The following is a 17,731-nucleotide window of genomic DNA, read 5'->3' on the forward strand; positions in this document are numbered from 1 at the left end:
AATCTATATCAATAAGCCACGATTGTGTGACAGAGCGATATAATCATTTGGACATAATAAACTCAATTTACGACGCTATCACAAAATACATAAAACATTACACTATTTTCTATGTTCATTCTTTTTCTACATTGAATCTGAAAATTAGAAAGTTTACTTCGAAAGATGATGCTGGTTTCAAATCACTACTAGAGAGAGTAGGAATGCTGACAATATTGCACATCATATGTCATTCTTTCGCATAGCTTCACGTGCATACTCACTCACGTGATGCATTTTACGTGCATATGTGAAGGAGGGGGAAGATACGAGAAAGAAAGAGAGAGATCGAGAGATGAGAAGTCGAAAGCGGTCTTGGCAAAGCTCATTAGTATTATGTAATGTTGAACTCGGTTCTTAAAGCCGAAGTCTTAGGGGCACGTTGCACGCGAGTGCGTCGTTTAACATTTAATATTTAATACCGTGGTGATGTTTACGACAGCGTGAATCCGTCGCGTGCTTGTTTCACGATATCACCGTATCCGCGTGCCATTTACATGCACGTGATATAGTTGCATACGCGGTGGTTGGCTGATAAAGAGTTGCTAATATTAAGCTCACACTTTTCATTGTCATGGAAATAAAGTTACTTAATATAAAAATGCAAAATGGAAGGATGTGCATAATAGAATAGTGACGTATAGCATCATCGTGCTTGCGAACAATGCGAACAATGCGCAGCAAATGGATAAAACACAAATTTATTCACGGCTAAAGCCATTTGTGCATCGATGACAAAGATATTTTATATTCGTAATATTTTCTCGTCACGCGAAGCTAATGGATTCCCCCGATGTCTTGATACTTTACACTTTTGGTCTTATTATTTTCAATCGTTGTGCAATTATGTGAAATAAATTATCATTTCACTGTATAGCATATTCTATAATGTATTCTATGTTTATTATCTGTTTTATTTATCTTAAGATAATTAAGATTATCTTAAGATGCAAATTTGCACATAATGTTGCAGTTCGTTCTCATTAATTATATATATAATAAACTTTTTAATTTCTATCATTTTCATAATGAAATGTCACCAATTAATTCATGTAAATAACATTTATTTTTGAAACTATCTATAAAATAAAATTATTTTTTAAAACATTGAGACTAAAAAAGTGTGTCGTACATTACGCAATTAATAAATTATTTAACATAATTTCGCGAGATTGCAGTAGCATACTCTATGAATGTCTGCTTACCATAAATGTAGTAATCGTTTAATTTAGTCACGCATATATGTATACCTAATAATTAAATCATGTTGCAAACTGAATTGTTGAAGAAACAATTTGACATTTCATGTGCCTCATATATACATAGATATAATTGTGTGATAATCTTCCATCAATTAAGAGCTAATTAAATTATCAAAAATAGTACAAATTATGTTATAATCTTGTTAATAATAATTACTAAAAAAAGAGATTCGATAGCTAATCGTCGCAAACTTTATACCGAAGCCAAAGCAAAGGTTTGTCTATATAACCTCGGCAAGGTCGGCGCATTTCCTGTAGAAGCGCATAGAGCTCCTTTGGGGTTTCCCCCTCTTTCATTCAACTCTCCTTTTTCTTGTCCCCACCTTCGTACACCCATTCTTTCCTCTTCCTTTCTCTGTCCCATTCGTTTTTTCTCGCTCCAACTTGTCGATACAATGTTGTTTTTCCTCTATTCTCCGTCTCTTTCTCCTTCTCTTCCTATCAGTATTGACGTGAATTGTATTGTATTTTAGGAAAATAACAGAAACGACTTCAATTCAGTGACATCAATGACTCAGCTCGATTAATTACTAATTTAATGGTCGTTGGATTAACTGACTTCTTTTCATACGATCGTCTGTAATCGGTTTTAACTTATTTTCTTTCTTTCTTTTTTTTTTTTTTTACTTGCTTCTGTGCGATATGGTAATTTATTTGTTTATTTAAACGAGTTCTAAATAAATTTATTTAGACTTCTATTTTCATTTTTCCGTTTCATTGAGATAATGGACTTTTATCAGACTTTGAAAAGTACTAAATAACGAACGCGAAGTATATCTCAGTTTCAAATTAGTTTGAATAGATTTACACTTATTGAAAATGGAAATGATTGCGTTTAATACAGCAGCTAACAATTTAAAATACATTGCGATTTATCGTATATCATATTTTCAAAAATAAGATATGATAGTAAATAATGCATATACATTACAAATATATTTTCATGAGCTTGTATTTTTTGTTATTCTTAGATATAGAGAACAAGAATAATATATATACATTTTTATGTATATAAAACATTACTATTTTGCAGAAAATGTACTTCACTCCGTGTTAATTTAATAAAGAATAAAAGACCAAGTTTAATGCATTGTCGCAGATTATCGAAAATTCTTTACAATTTTCATCGAAAGTTTATTCATATTTACGGTTAAATGCTTTGATATGCATAAATAAGGGTTAGAAATTGTATGCTAATTTATGATAATCGTCACATTTAATATTGTGCGACGTCGTTATATATGTTGTAAATCACGTTACATCACAAAGGTCTAATAAAATGAAGTTCTGAGGGGTTGGTCACTAGTGGTTATTGATACGGATTACCTTTAAATTACCTCAGATTACTTAAGATTACCTAATACAAATTATGCCCATCATACTTAGAATTTAGAATGATATCTTTTTCGATTATTCCTTTTTTTTTAATTTAAAATTAATCTTAAAGAATTTTTTAAAATATATATTTTAATGTTTTTGTTGTAAACAGTAAAAATTTTTTCCTATTTTGAAACATTAAAAAAAATTTTTTTGATATATTTTAAAAATATTTTATTATTTCTTAACGCTGTCAATTTTATTCCCAAAAACGTTGGGAATAAAAATTTAATTTTTGTTACTGTTATTTTCTTTGCAATACATCCATAAAAATAAAGTGCGGTAAAAATGAAAATAATACCAGAATTACCGGCAGAATATTCAATACATGAAGATTGTAATATAGGTTTTGTTTTACCGTTAAATGACGATGGCTTATCAAAAGTTGTAGATAAGAATGCATTTCGCAATTTTTAAATGCTCGTGTGTTCGTGGCCTAAGAGGGAAAGACGTGGTACCGCGAAAATCTAACCACGACAATTCTTAAATTATAAAAAAGCACGTTTTTACGAAGCGTCGACTCCAAAAATCGACGACAAATGTATATTATTGTGAAAAGATACAATTCATCAATGACGTTCACTAAGTTCAAAAATTAAAGATTACCTTAGATTACCTACAGATTATTTGATATTATCCTTAGATTACTTAGATTTCCTATTAGATTACCCAAGATTACCTGAGAATGCTAAAGATTATTTAGAATTACCAAAAATTTCCTTTAGATTGCCGCTGAATTACCTAGCCCTTGTACAAAAATTACCTCAGTGACTAACCCCTCGTGAAGTTCAAGGATACTTCGATGAATATCGCAACATATAAACTTTACAGCAATGCACGAGACTTCTGTATATAAATTATAAAACCAATAACATTAATTATATATAATTAATCTGCATAAAATTATCGAATTCTGATCTTAAAAAATAGTAATAACGTATTCGATGTGCGCATATACATATATTCTACATAACGCGTTCGATGAAACATATGCAAAAAATGAAAATTGTCTACTATTATTAACAAATTTAAAGTTAAGATTTCTCTTTTAAAAAATTTAATGTTTTATGTATGAACGTCTCTCGCAATTCTTTTTAAATTTTTCAATATTAAATACTTTATCAATTAACAATTAATAAAAGACGACAATAAACTTATATTTACATATATTTTTATTTTAATATATATTTATTTCTATAATACTTTGTAATTAAACAGATGAGTGTGTCTCACTTTCAATGTTCATCAACGAATGAAGTGTTTATGATTAGGAGAGAATTATCTAGTAGAAAAATAATTTACATAAAAAAGTAAATTACCGCAGTTATGTGATAAATTACAAGCAAGATTGAAAGAAGGATACGACATATGATGCAGGAGTGGGACAGCACACGCTCTAGTCAATGCACCAAAGATCAATAACCAATGACATCACGGTTGGTTCACGTTGCTCGTGCACGTGTGCACGTAACTCGCGTTATATATGTATACCACACACGTCAGAATTGTCAGCATATCTGCATATGCATATCTATCGTAATATATCTTAGCAAAATATGTACAAGAAATGCTTTTATCTCGACCAGCTTTTTCTCAAATCACATAAGGTGTTATTATTTCACCGTCAAGCTCTTGTGTCTTTCTCTTTCTCTCTCTCTCTCGCTCTCTCTCTCTTTTTCTATTTTCTTAAATAGAAACTACACGCATCTATTTTCTTACATTATATATTAGAAAAACGATTCTCACGAACTTATAAAGATACGTGATCTAATCCGGAAGGGGAAAAGAGGAAGGATTTTAGGTATCAATTTGAGAAAATATTAAATATTTATTTATCCCACACTTGAATTTTTATTTGGTTAGTTTGATAGTTTAGGAAAAACTTAAATCTGAGAGTTACATATCTGAATTTTTTTTTTATATTTTATAGATTTTGTAAGTCATCAGGAAAGCGATGACATATTTCTTATTTCTTTTTCTTTAATTTAAATAATTTTATAAATTAATATATATTTTATCATGCACTTAATCGATATATTTTGTTACGTACTAAAATGTTGAAACAATTTGCTCATTTCTCATCTCACGTAGTTCATAGGAAAAAATATAGGAAAAAGATATACATATAAATGATATTCTCATCATGTAGATAATATTCTCCCACGTAGAGAAACCACGTGGACGTAATTTTATAGTCTACAGCAACCCTGGTGAAAACTGGTCGTTTACGTGTAATTTGCGCGTAGATTATGTAAACTATTATTTCATACCAGTCTTGGGCATCTATGCGCAAACAATAAAGTATGCGTGGGATATCTAAGGGGGAACTCCTTGAGGCTTAAAGATGTTGCAGATTAGAGACTTTTTCACTTGCTTCAAAATTAGAGATGTGGCATTTCGTTATCCCGGATATTTCAGACTTACCTACCGCGTTTCTCTTTAGTAGATAAAAATTTATTGCTACGGTACGCGTTCGTCGTTTTATATATAACCTTCCTTCTATTCCAATGGCATGTCGATTTTAATAACATAAGAATATTACTTGTTCGCGTTTCAAGTTATTGATAAGTGAAATACTCAAAGTACTTGAGATACTCGAGATACTCGAAGCATAAACACGAAAATATAGATATTAAGAGAAAGAAATTGGAAGATGTTAAAGGATAGATCGGAGATAGATTCAGTTTCCCATATATTTTATTTTAAATAGTGTTATCTTTAAAATATTAATATATTTAAAATATATTTTTATTGAAATATTAAAGTCGAAGAAAAATTTTATTTTATTATTATTTCACGAGTGTATCTTAATAAGAATATACAGACTTCTCGTTATTTGTGTGAGATTGTCTGACAAAGTAGCTTTTATACTACTTGTATTCAAGGTTTTTTTCTTCAGACAAATGCGCAACATTAACGAATATCTCAACTATATAAGCATTCATATTTGATATGTAATTTAACTTTCTGCCAATTTGTGGTTGACTTATCTGGCAGTACGAGGGAAACTTTCTACTTCATTGTCTCTCTATCTTTCAATCTGACGTAGTTTACTTAATGTTTTCGACACGGCTACGGTGTCTCGTCTGTTTTCCATCGCAACAACATAATTATATAAAGCATGCCCCATGGCACGATACACAATAAAATATAAAAACAAAATATCTAGACATAAGTAGAAATTTATATAAAACTTTAATTGACATTGAATTTTATTTACGCAGTATATATCTTGCTTTTTAAATACAAAAATTAAAAAGAATTAAGAAGACACTAAGCTAAAACAGTAAATTTTTTTTTTATTACCATATTTTTCATTCAACTTTAGATTCCCTTTAATATTTCAATTTTACACATTACATTTTCCAGCAATTTTTCTTCTTAATCCGTAATAAATCTCCGTAATTACTCTATTTGTACTTATATTTCATGTACTTTATTTTAATCCTCATGTTCTCTCTTTGCATTTTATTTTCATATTTCAACGTCTCTCTTCTCTCTCGACCTTTCCATGTGTTGAATGGTGAAACAATGATGAGTGCGATTCCCGGATGTGCGCGCGATCGCGAAATCGAAACGCCACCCCTCTCTCTCTCTCTCTTTCTTTTTCTGGCTCAGTGAGAAACATAGCCGCCAGCGCACCCGATGCACCGGCTGATGGCAGTCGGGTGCAACGACCCCCGCGGCACGAAACTGGGACATCCTCGGCTCTTCTGCGATGTCGTCTCCACTCGCGTATACACGGTGACCCCGTTTTCCAGTTACGGCGACGCTCCTACAACCGCGCCGCGTCCGAACGCGAAGGCCGAATATTCATTTCGATTTTCATCCTCCTCGTCCGCCTCTTATTATTAACTCGTAAGTAGAGAAGCCGCGGGTGCCAAGGACTCGGGCAAAAACAGATCGCTCTGCTCCGGTTTTACCTTTATATTTTAGTATAGAATACTGCTCTCTCTTCTGCGTGTCAATATATACGATGAATGCATTTTCGAAATGTTAATCGGATTATTTTATATAGAAAGTCCATTGTTTCTCATTAATAATTTTTCCAAACAGCTGTGGAGATATTTAACGTCGAAGATTCAAAACTTTGTTTGCGAATTAAGCTTTATGAATAACGAGTATGGAATTTTGATGTGGGATTGGACGAAGAGAAACTTAGAGCAAACAGAAGAACGTTTGTCTACAAAATTATAAATTTAATTTGTTTGTATTTGCCAATTTTTGTGCAGTTTAAAAAAATTGCACGTTTCTCTTATAACAAGTGATATGAAACATTACTCGATGGAATTATAATATAATCAACAGGGAGATTATATTGCGTATCAATAAATTCACTGCATAGAGAAATATCGTGTTTTCATATCGCAATGTATTTTATGTTTAATTGATCGACCTTAATTTTGTTTTGAATAAATTATTTGGATACTCATTATTTCGAAATATGATTAATAGATTTTATTTCACATTTTCAATATTTCTAGCGATTTCAAAGACATCACAGAAATCTGTCGCTCTATCTCGAAAGAATCTTTTCGAAATTTCTTCAGCTGTTCTGCATAATTTTAAGCGAAAGCATTTTTTTTTAAGCATTTGTTTAACCTTTTTCGCGTGGCCAATATACATATTTCTACGAATACTTGAAAGACGCGAGAAAGATGAATATATCCAATTACGCCTTCTTTATGCAGGAGAGAGATTTCAAATTGTTTAAGTACACTCGGTGTCCATTCAATCGAGAGAAAGTGGGCGAATTACCGAAGTACTTGTACATGTCGACTCATTCTCTTGACGCGACACACGACGGGTCAAGTCAACCAACGCAGCTATTGAGCGTTTTTCTTTTCCTTACTTGCACGTCCTTCGTATCGATCGATCCTGTACGCGTCATGGTGAAATCAGCATGCACTCTCACAATCAGTGGTATTTCCGCATTGATATCCGCTGTTATAAAATTCCACCTCGAGCTAGCTAGGCTTGGATAGGACTATCTTCGGACAGTCATAAATCGGAGTTTTTTTTTCGCTATCGTATCTCGAATATATTGATTGGTCGATTATTTGCGATTATATCATCGACATTGTACGACACGACAGGGAGCGTTATTTCTGCGAAATATGTGAAACGACGGAATTACACGAAATGTACATTTTGTATCAAATGTGGCCTATTCTCTCTCTTAATTATAGATTCTTAATTATAGATTCTTTGCTTTGATTGTGTGATGGAAAGTTTAATATAATTTAATCTTCTTTGGAAATATATAAATTTTAGTTATTACAATTTAAAAAATTAATTATATATTGTATATATATATTACTAGAAATAATTAAAAGATATGAAAAAATTATCGCAGATTTAATCACTGAGAAAAAATAATATAAATATAATTTCTATATATTCCCAAAGAAAATTAAATGTTTTATATTACTGAAAATAATTAAAAGATATGAATCACAGGTTTAATAGCTGAGAGGAAATGCGATGGTTCATTGGTACATTCTATACAGTATCGAATTTCTCTATATCGGATTTTACTAATTAGTAACTCTATGCTCGTATTGTTGAATTTAATTAATTGCCGAGAGATAATATTTGAGCATCCTGAACTCGATACGTTTATACTTCGATGTGCCATTTTCGCGCGCAAAAAGTGGAAAGAAACTGCTTATTCGTCAAAATCCGACCGCATTCGTTGTCGGACGTCCGATAAATTCGCGGAGTAGAACGAACGAGGGCGCAACAACTGGATTGCACGCTATTTCGTTGCACGCGAAGTTGCACTCACACCCGACGTTATTATTGTTATTGGAATTGGGCGGCATGGGGCGATGACAAGCGCGACTCGGTGTCGCCTACGTGTAATTTATTAAACTGCGCTTTGCGTGCTACCATGACATTTCTTCTCCTGTTGAAGGGAGAAGGCGGGTGAAATTTGGAATCTGCTCGAGAAATAGAACGTCGAAAGATATCTACACTGAGAAAAAAATCGTTCAACTAATTATTATTTTGTTAATTGAACATATACATATATAAGTATTTAAGTCAAAACACATTATATTAGATTTAATATGTTGTATTTAATTTAAATACTTTTATATCTTCAATTAACAAAATAGTAATTAGTTGAACGATTTAGTCAAGTTAACAACATTTTTTCTCAGGGTAAATGCCGATTTTTGCCCGCAATTTTCATCTCCACGTGCTTAGCCTTCAACTGAATGACACTTCCGTTAAAAGGTGTGTTTATACATATATTTGATTTTAAAGTACATTCACTTCTTATCCCACAAAATTATGGCGCTGCAACGGACGGGCTTAACTTTACAAACGGGAAAGTTTGTTCCGCAAACTATGCCATTGTAAACGATATACAGGAATCATATACGCTTATAATAACTAATAACGTTCTATAGACATGTCATTTGTCCTGCCCACTGCCGTAGATTCTATAGCCGCGACAACTATACATATGTATCTCGCAATCTTCGCGATCTTACTCATATCTTTCCACGGTTTTAGCATGCTATATTAATTTTTATCACGCGGATCATTTATTTTTTCGTTGCACGATACGCGTATCGTCATGTATGATAAATCAATCCTCCGACGTGATATTTTGTAAATATTTTGCAGTCAACATAAAATACATATTTCTCAGAAAATAGTTTATTTTAGAGAGAACAAATAATTATATCTTCTTTATGTAATCTCCATATAATTTATTAGATAATTATACCTCTTTACTAAATGGACTTTATCAAATATTTATATTTGCATTGGAAATAAAATCATCGCGCAACTCGTCTCCTTGATGCTTGAAATTGGATTTCGTTCTGACCGGCTTTCCGATTGAAATCGCTGCTTGATGTATAATCCAAACGTCCTTTCCATTACGGATCGATCGCGGATGATATACGCGAGACATCGCGCGATACACACACTCGACATTAAATTGTCTCTCTCACCCGTGAACCTACCATCTGCATATAAAGACGGGTTACCCGCGTGTGCTCGCGGGCACGTGGTTGGATTGCAATTTTTTTTCTTTTCCAAGCCGCGCGACGTTACATAGCTTCCCGCAGTCCGATGTAGGCCAGCGTATGACGTTTTTACGCTAGAAACGGATTGCGTCTTTTAAATTGTTTAACATGTCAATGCACGATCAATTATTTATCAATTCCTCGCGGCGGATCTTATAGACCCAGGCAGCAGAGCATCGCGTCGATTCGATATACAGCTATAAGCTCTCCTCGCCTCTTGGTGAGGTTCTTTCGTTCAACAACGTGCCGTTGGCTCCTTGCCGCGATCGTTGATCCGCAGCTTTCGTCATCCCTCGATCCCCAAACACTCCCTCTCCCTCGCGTGAAAATGATGCGGGGGCGACGGAGGAAGCCAAAGGTCAGGGTGAAATGGGTGGTGCGAAGTTAATATCGTGAGGAACGCGAGGACGGTGTCAGTAGTATTTCCGATCAATGATTCCGGAGGTATGGAAGCGTATATATATTGTATATGATCGATTAACTCGCAAAAGTCGTAGTTGGTGGACAGATTGGAGAAAATTTCGCCATTTTGACGAAACATCTCGTAGTTCCATTCGATATTCAGTAACGCGATATTGCGCTCTAAAGAAGGCCTTTGTGCGAATATCGGATGACACTAATATACGAGCGGCAATTGAACTTTATGGATTCGAAGTCGATAATCTCGGACTATTACAAATGCGGTGCATCTGTCATATGTCGGTTCACTCTTTTCATTATAATAGAATTCCGATAGATATCGTACGTGATTGATAATGCAACAACGCTACGGTGAGAAATTCTCGGAACAAATGCGGTAAAATAACAAGTTATCATACCGAAAACTTATTCGTACACCGAATTCTCGAATGCACAGAACTATTATGTATAACTGCATGCTAGAATCTGAATCACGCGGAAACGATGCGTCCCGAGATATATGTATATATACACGGAGATACACGAGTTCTCTCTTCGGACAACCGTATCTCGCTGACTGCCATCGCGCTCTTGTCAACAAGTATGTAACGCCGTCGTATATATCGCGTCGCCTACACGTTATAGCCATAAGACGAATGATGTATGTACCGTGTCGGATGTGTGTTGTGTTGCTTACGTCGGTACATATCGCAGGACGAAGGATCGAGTTGCGAGAAAATGGAAGAATGACAAGAGGAGAACGCGAAGAATTAGATGGATGTTATGTTGTGTCCCACGTTGCACTTATTTTAAATTATGGGGTTTTTGAAAGACGATGAAATAAATTTTCCATTAAAGATAAAATGACGGCGTGACATATATCGATAATATACTATCACAATTACAATAAATTGAGAGTGTCAAAGAAAATGAATTCAAAACAAGAGCAAATAACATAATTTAAATAGTCTCGTTTTATTTAAAGTGAAGCTATAATATACTAATAGAATTCTAATTTTAATTTGCGTTTATGGCACGCACGCCTGAATATGTTCAACCAGTGTGCCAAGAATTACGAGGTGCAGCAAGAGAATGTTATACACGCGGATCGGGAGATTGGTTGTTCCTTAACGACAACACATCATCGATAGTCAGACACGACCCGTAATATTCTCGCGATTGCGATACGCGAACACGTGGCTCATTGAAAATAGTGTATTTCGATCCTCGCGTGTCTCAATTTTATGGCTTTGTGAATTTATGCGCGCGATTGCATTCAATAGAGTCATTGCGATTGCCAATAAAATATCTCCCTATCGTGTTCAGAGTGAACTAAAAGTCGTAAACACATACTAGAGACGCATGATTTAGTGTCATACCTTTATCTTGCGGGCAACGAAACATACAGGATGTCCCAAAACTCGCGCTTTTATGACCTCCTTCTTCCCTGCAATTTAAAAATTTCAAATTATTTTTTATAATTATGCAGCGAAATGATTATACTAATTATAGAAAATTTTAGCTTCTTTCTTATTTGCGTTAATCTGTGGAATATATACATATTACATATTCGACATTTGTTTTATGCAAATAATTAATTTAAAGTTATTAGAAAGTTGGGAAAAAGTATGGCGTGCTCAATCAAATTTTTGATAAGAAATAAAGTATTCTAAAATTTGATCAAAGTAAAATAACGTTGAGTGAATTTTAGGACGTCCTGTATAAATAGATATTTCAAAGTACACCTGTCTTTGGTCATAAATTTACTATTTTATTTCTGATAAGTTTTTAACGTCAACACTCATAAAAGCACTTGATTACGTCTTCCTCATCCATCTCATTAAATATAATTTTACGATTTTGCTGTCGTAAGTAGAGTTATAAAATAATCGATAGTTTCGTTTACTAAATTTTTTTGAAATCCTTACGTCACAGAATGAACATGTTATCAATTGAACCTGCTTTACCTAAAATCATTTCGTCTTGTGCAATACAATTACAAGGCAGAGTGCAAAGTCGAGTGTTTCAGGAAAACTGAATTAAAGTTCAGCAGAACTGAATTATGTCTGACTGCCTTCGAAAAGGAGATTACGCGAGCAACGTATGAAATATTTACATTTAGGTAACGCAATTAAAACTGTGTGCCCCTCTCAGCGATCGATAAATAAAAATATACACGTTAATTCAAATTAAGATCGTATATTAAGTAGATATATATGAAATGTAAATCAGTATTTAAATATGCAAATGGCTTTTTTAATGTCAGATCAAATTAGGATAGCTTTCGATTTTCTGTATTGGACATACATTCTTTTAATATTTTTGCTATTTTCTCGTTTACATACTTTTTCGAGAAAAAGAAAGAGAGATCTTATTCAATTTGAATTCCATTACAAATTTTTTATCTATGTATATTATATTTAGATAGACTTTTGTCTCGTTTTATTCTTTTACTTTAATATTTTCAATTGTCACCTTTGAAATTTTATACTCTTCGTGTATTATCCGATAGTCTGATAGTTAAAATAATGAAAAAAAGGATTAGATTTTGAATTCTATTATCGCGTTTGTGTTTGTGTGTGAAATCCCAGTCGTGGAAAAGCGGATTCCAGAAGTGTCCGGAGATCAATAAATCTTATTACGATCCATAAAAATGTGATAGTATGGGAAGTCGCACGTGCGCGCGTGATTATCTTTCTTGCCAGTCTTATGCATGCCGGTGCTATTCGTTGACCCCGCGCGATACTTGTCTGCATTTGACGACGACGACGTCACCGAGTGCAATATTTCCGGATACAGTCGCGGGACGACAGGTAGGACACGATCTTTCCGCATTTTCACGTCGCGCAACGAGAGAGAGAAAGAGACACCTCGGATTTATCGAGTCCTCGGTTAGGATTCACTCGTGTAGCGCGACGAGGAATGCAGATGTTACAAGGAGATGCAATTTGCAGCAACCATTTGGATTCGAATCTCCCATCGACGTGTTACCTGATTGACTGCAGTAATTTTCACACACATTCGTCACTTTCCAATCTCCTTACCGGTGTGTAATTTGTCAAGAGCCAACCTGTGTAACTAACGTGATTAAACATAAATTTGAAACTTGATTTATATTTCTCACAGCGCTCACCCTGCAAGTATCGTTTTACAATTGTTATTATTTTCTGCTTTTTGTATATCTCATTACAAATAATATTACGGAGATATATGTTAATGGAATAATCAAAATGTTGCGCCATGAAATCAGAGATACAGCTTCGAATTTGCAAAATAATTATTAAAGTACCTTTTCAAATAATTGAATAATTTTATCAGATATCAATACTTAATATTTTTAAATTAAACGTGTCTTCTTTTAATCGAAAAAATGTATAATTTTTTTGTATACAAGATTACGTATAGAAATGTTTCGGTATGACGTATGAGATAATTTTACGTGGAGATAATAAAAAAACACGTATCGCGCGCGATTACAGTATATATTATTATATTTATATCCGCGGGGAGAAAAAAGCGTCGGGACGTATCGCAAATAATCAGCGGTGCTCGTTTCGCGGCTGACAGACAGGTAAAATAAGGCACAAAATGCTCGCTATTGACGCGCCGACACGAAGCATAATTCCACGCCCGGGCAATATCGAAAACGTTCTGTCGCGCCATAATGTCACCGAGTCTGCGCGGGATAAAACGGCGTAAAACCTCGGGGGCGCCTACGGTATCCGCGGGGAAACCCCCGGCGATAAATAACATCGCAGAAACTCTCCCTCGTCTCGTGGTGGCGCGAAACGGGGCGATAAAACCGGCTAGGGGAGAAACATTCTCTCTCGTTGCGCGACGAAATAGCGCGCACGTAAACCAGCGATTCTAACCAGTTTCAACGTGGGTTGACGACTGCGGCAAAATCGATAGCACTTGGCGAGTCGCCTCGTTGGTCCAGAGATTGACTCGCTCCCTCCCGACACAAAAGCGCGTAGGTGTCTAGAAATATATATCTCTGTGACGCGTTTATCTACCCCTAACTCTCTGACGCGTTCGCGTAGCTCCGGGTATACATCGGGTGTCCTAGACGTACAAGAAATGGTGAAACCGCCCAGCTTTGATTACTTGGAAACTTGACAATTGTTTACTATTTCTACGAGTTGCGCTCACAGTTTAATCCGCTAACTTATTTTCATTTGCTCCCGCAGTAAACAATTGCAACTTGTTGTATTTCTACTGATAGGGTTCGAGTTTATACGAGTTTTAACTACTTAACTCTATCGGAGTTACACCTAATTGATCCCACATTGAAAAGCATTGAAGAGATAATTATTTTTCACTGGACGTGTAAGATTGTGAAATTTTTATACGGAAATATTTTTCCGATATTCTCCAAAAGTTCTTTAAACTTTTCAATCAAAAGAAGTTCACATATCATCATTGCTTCTCTTATGTCACTGGAGATATTTTAAGATAGGAAAAAGTAATAAATCATGTTAAGTCGTATCTATATCGTGAACAGGCAAGTTTTCTTTTTCACGATGATAAAATATCTCGTAGGAATTTGTGCGTCATAAAATAGACATTTGTTAGTCAAATAAATTTTAATTAAATGTGTATGCAAAATTTTATCGTCCCTTTTACAATCTTAAATTTCGATCGAGTCTTGTCGAAGAGTCTGTTTGATCTTCAGTCTCCAATACCTCTAACTAGACATCTAAGAATGAAATCGAAATCGAAATAATCGTTATTTTATTCATATCCTCGCCTTTCAAACCTACGTGACCTAAAGAGAACACTCGGCACCTCCGGGACACCTCGTGTATCCCAGAGAATGAAAGAGTGAAAGAGAGAGGCAGAGAACCGAATCGACTTTACCCTCGCAAACTACAAGCTTCATTCAGAGCCGCCCCCGCATTCAGCCGAGTGACGTCATAGAAATATCGGAGCATTCACTACTTCGCGCCCGCGCGATAGACGTAGAAGCGGAGAGGAATAAGAGAGAGAAACGATCTAGGATGTGCGCACACGGACCCACTGGTCCAGGATTATATGTCTCCCGCTGATGGCGATGGTAGTGGTGGGTGGCTATAGTGGTAGTAGTGGCGATAGTAGAGGGCTTCGCACTGACTTGTTCTCCTGCACACCCCCCGAGTAACGCCGGTTGCTGCGGCTGCTATTGCTGCGGTTGCTGTTGCTGGTGCTGCTGCCGTTGCCGACGCCACCACCACTATACCACCACCTAACCAGGAGTCTTGCTGCTCCTCCGCCTTTCACTCGCACTGGGCTCAGTTCGCTGGTGTCCCTCATCAGCTGCGGGTCTCTTCGATCGACGCGCAACCAGTCCGACGTAGTTATCTTGCTTGCTTTGACATATCTCCTAGGTACATGTCCAGCGTCTCCGAAAGCGTTGCTGCGTTTTTCGCAGATTCTCTGTTCTCATCTCTACCTGAGCATATTTTTCATAGATAAAGAAAGTTTGCGAGTGTCGCACCTGTAGATCCAACTCCTTCGCGCGTGTCGTTTATTGCGTCTTACGCAGTCTTGCTTACGAAGAATGTCGATCGGGACACGCATTGTTCGGTTGAGGCTCGAGATAGAATTCTTGGAGGAAAAGTGGCAGAAAGTGATCTTTGCCATAATGTGTCATTATTGTTCTCCCTTATGAGAGGGAGACGCTGAGAAGTTTTTCTGTATCGCGTGCCAACATTAAAAAGACATTATCGAAGAAAATAATGGTAGCGTGACCGCTGTGCTGCACATTCCGACTCGCTACAGGTGGTGCTTTTTCGCGGTTGTGTTGTTTCGTACTTTCGAAATACAAATACGTCGTGCGAGTTCGCTTGCCCTTCAGTTTGTTATACGCGATCATTTGAATAAGCGAATAATAGTGCTTGAAAATACAACGGCTTATGTGAGTAGTAATCCTCCTGTTATGATACACACACATGACACGTATCACGAGATTGCGAAGTTACTTTATTGAAATTATTATTAATTATTTAAATAAATTTGCGCCTTTAATTTATTGCTATTATAATTTTATCGTTTTCACAAGTCGTGTTATATAAAATAATGTTGGTAAACAAAGAAGACTAATCCATCAAAATTTTTTTGTTTTGTTTTTATTAATACTCAAAATTATAATTCTCCGTGGAATTTTGACAATTTATATAAACGTAGGCAAATTTTGAAGGCACGTTTCATCGAGAATAAATAGAGTAAAAATGTAATAGAAATACGTGTTTGAAAACGCCACTCTTCCGCAATCTCTCAAGCTCTCGCGTCAATAAGCAGTAATAGCAGCTTACCTTGTGTGTGTCAAAGACATATCCGTGATCTTGATTGTGCGTAGTATCTGATAGAGATGATAGCCAACTTTGTTGTATTCAAGTGTTGCCTATCATCTTCGTAATGATAGCGAATGAAAAGGATTACATTGTAAATCATGCACATTTATAGCATGGTGTAGAACAATTCCATCAAATTTGCGAGATAATTTATTGAAAATAATAATACGAGTAAAATTGACAGAGATATGACAGCATTTATTATCATTATTATTTTATTTTATTTAGAGAGTCAGTTTCTTATATAATACTTTTAATCATCTATATTTGGTGATTTAGTGTATCGCTTCAAAGGATCCCGCACACTTCTTATGTAAAAAGCGGCTTTCCTCAAATTGTCTGATTTATGTTGTTGCTTTCATGATTCTGATCAAGTCTCAATGGACACAATCTTTGAAAATCTTAAGTGATTTCATTATATAGATTTGGAGTGATCGAGTATATCACAATAACGTGTGTGTCTTTGTTCTTTTTTTATAAACACTTCTATAAACACATCTTATCAGAGCTTTGCTAAAAACAACTTCAAGTATAGGTGATTTTGGATACTTTTTCGCACGAAGCATTAGACTCCAAATCTATGTAATAATTAAAAGAAAGAAAAAGTTTTCAAAGATTGTGCCCATTGAGACTTGATCAGAATCATCGAAGCAACAACATATCTAAAAATCAAGCAATTTGACGGAAGTTACTTTTCACATGAAAAGTGTGCGGGGTCCTTTTTCCATATTAATCCTGACGTGCAATTTTCGCTTCAAATCAACGCCAATTTTCTCAGATATATACTGGATATTCCAAAACTATCGCTATCTTTTTTATTTGTGATCTTTGATCAGCTGTGATTTGAGATGTTCTTGATAAAAACTTACTTGACGAAAGCGTCGTTTTCGCAACTTATTAACATTTAATTATTATGATTTATTAAAATTTTATATTATGATTATTTATCGAAATTATATAAAAAATAATCTGTTATCACATTTTTTTTTACGATGTTTAGTAAGTGAATCTGGTTCGGGGAATATAAATGTTTTCAAAAACAAAAAAGTATATCATTATCTAAAATTGTCATTATCTAAATACGATACGAAGAAGTCTGATAATAATCGATAAACTGTTTTTTGGCGACAAGTGGACGCCGCATTAAAGATCTATATAATCCTTAGACGAATGCGGGATACAAGTTTCATTACGAATGACGTCACTATTCATTGTGACAAATAATGACTTTTATTGCCATTTTTGTTAAGAAGAAAGATCGATTTCCAATTTTATATAT

The 17,731-nt window shown here is 34.9% G+C and overlaps 1 protein-coding gene and 1 long non-coding RNA gene across 6 annotated transcripts in view; one reads left to right on the top strand and one right to left on the bottom strand.

Annotated features, from left to right (window-relative positions):
- Positions 1-17,731, top strand: part of LOC145936397 (terminal nucleotidyltransferase 5C) — a 110,087-nt gene that overhangs the window by 80,729 nt on the left and 11,627 nt on the right. Inside the window, exon 1 of one of the 4 annotated variants that reach the window (XM_083038603.1) lies at positions 15,410-15,486. The exons of 2 other annotated variants lie outside the window; for them this stretch is intronic. The gene's annotated coding sequence lies outside the window, so the exon portion shown is untranslated. Of the gene's footprint in view, positions 1-15,409; positions 15,487-15,518; positions 16,017-17,731 lie in introns of those variants that run through there. One more of the 4 variants, XM_083038605.1, reaches the window with a different exon arrangement.
- Positions 1-17,731, bottom strand: part of LOC145936409 (uncharacterized) — a 97,060-nt gene that overhangs the window by 40,113 nt on the left and 39,216 nt on the right. The window contains exon 4 of one of the 2 annotated variants that reach the window (XR_014425386.1): positions 9,814-11,567. The exons of the other annotated variant lie outside the window; for it this stretch is intronic. This is a non-coding gene — a long non-coding RNA (uncharacterized LOC145936409). Of the gene's footprint in view, positions 1-9,813; positions 11,568-17,731 lie in introns of those variants that run through there. 2 annotated transcript variants of the gene reach the window in all.

This window comes from Prenolepis imparis, unplaced genomic scaffold (genome assembly GCF_030444845.1).
Source record: "Prenolepis imparis isolate NDT839.2.m4 unplaced genomic scaffold, iyPreImpa1.0 SCAF_5, whole genome shotgun sequence".
Taxonomy (NCBI): domain Eukaryota; kingdom Metazoa; phylum Arthropoda; class Insecta; order Hymenoptera; family Formicidae; genus Prenolepis; species Prenolepis imparis.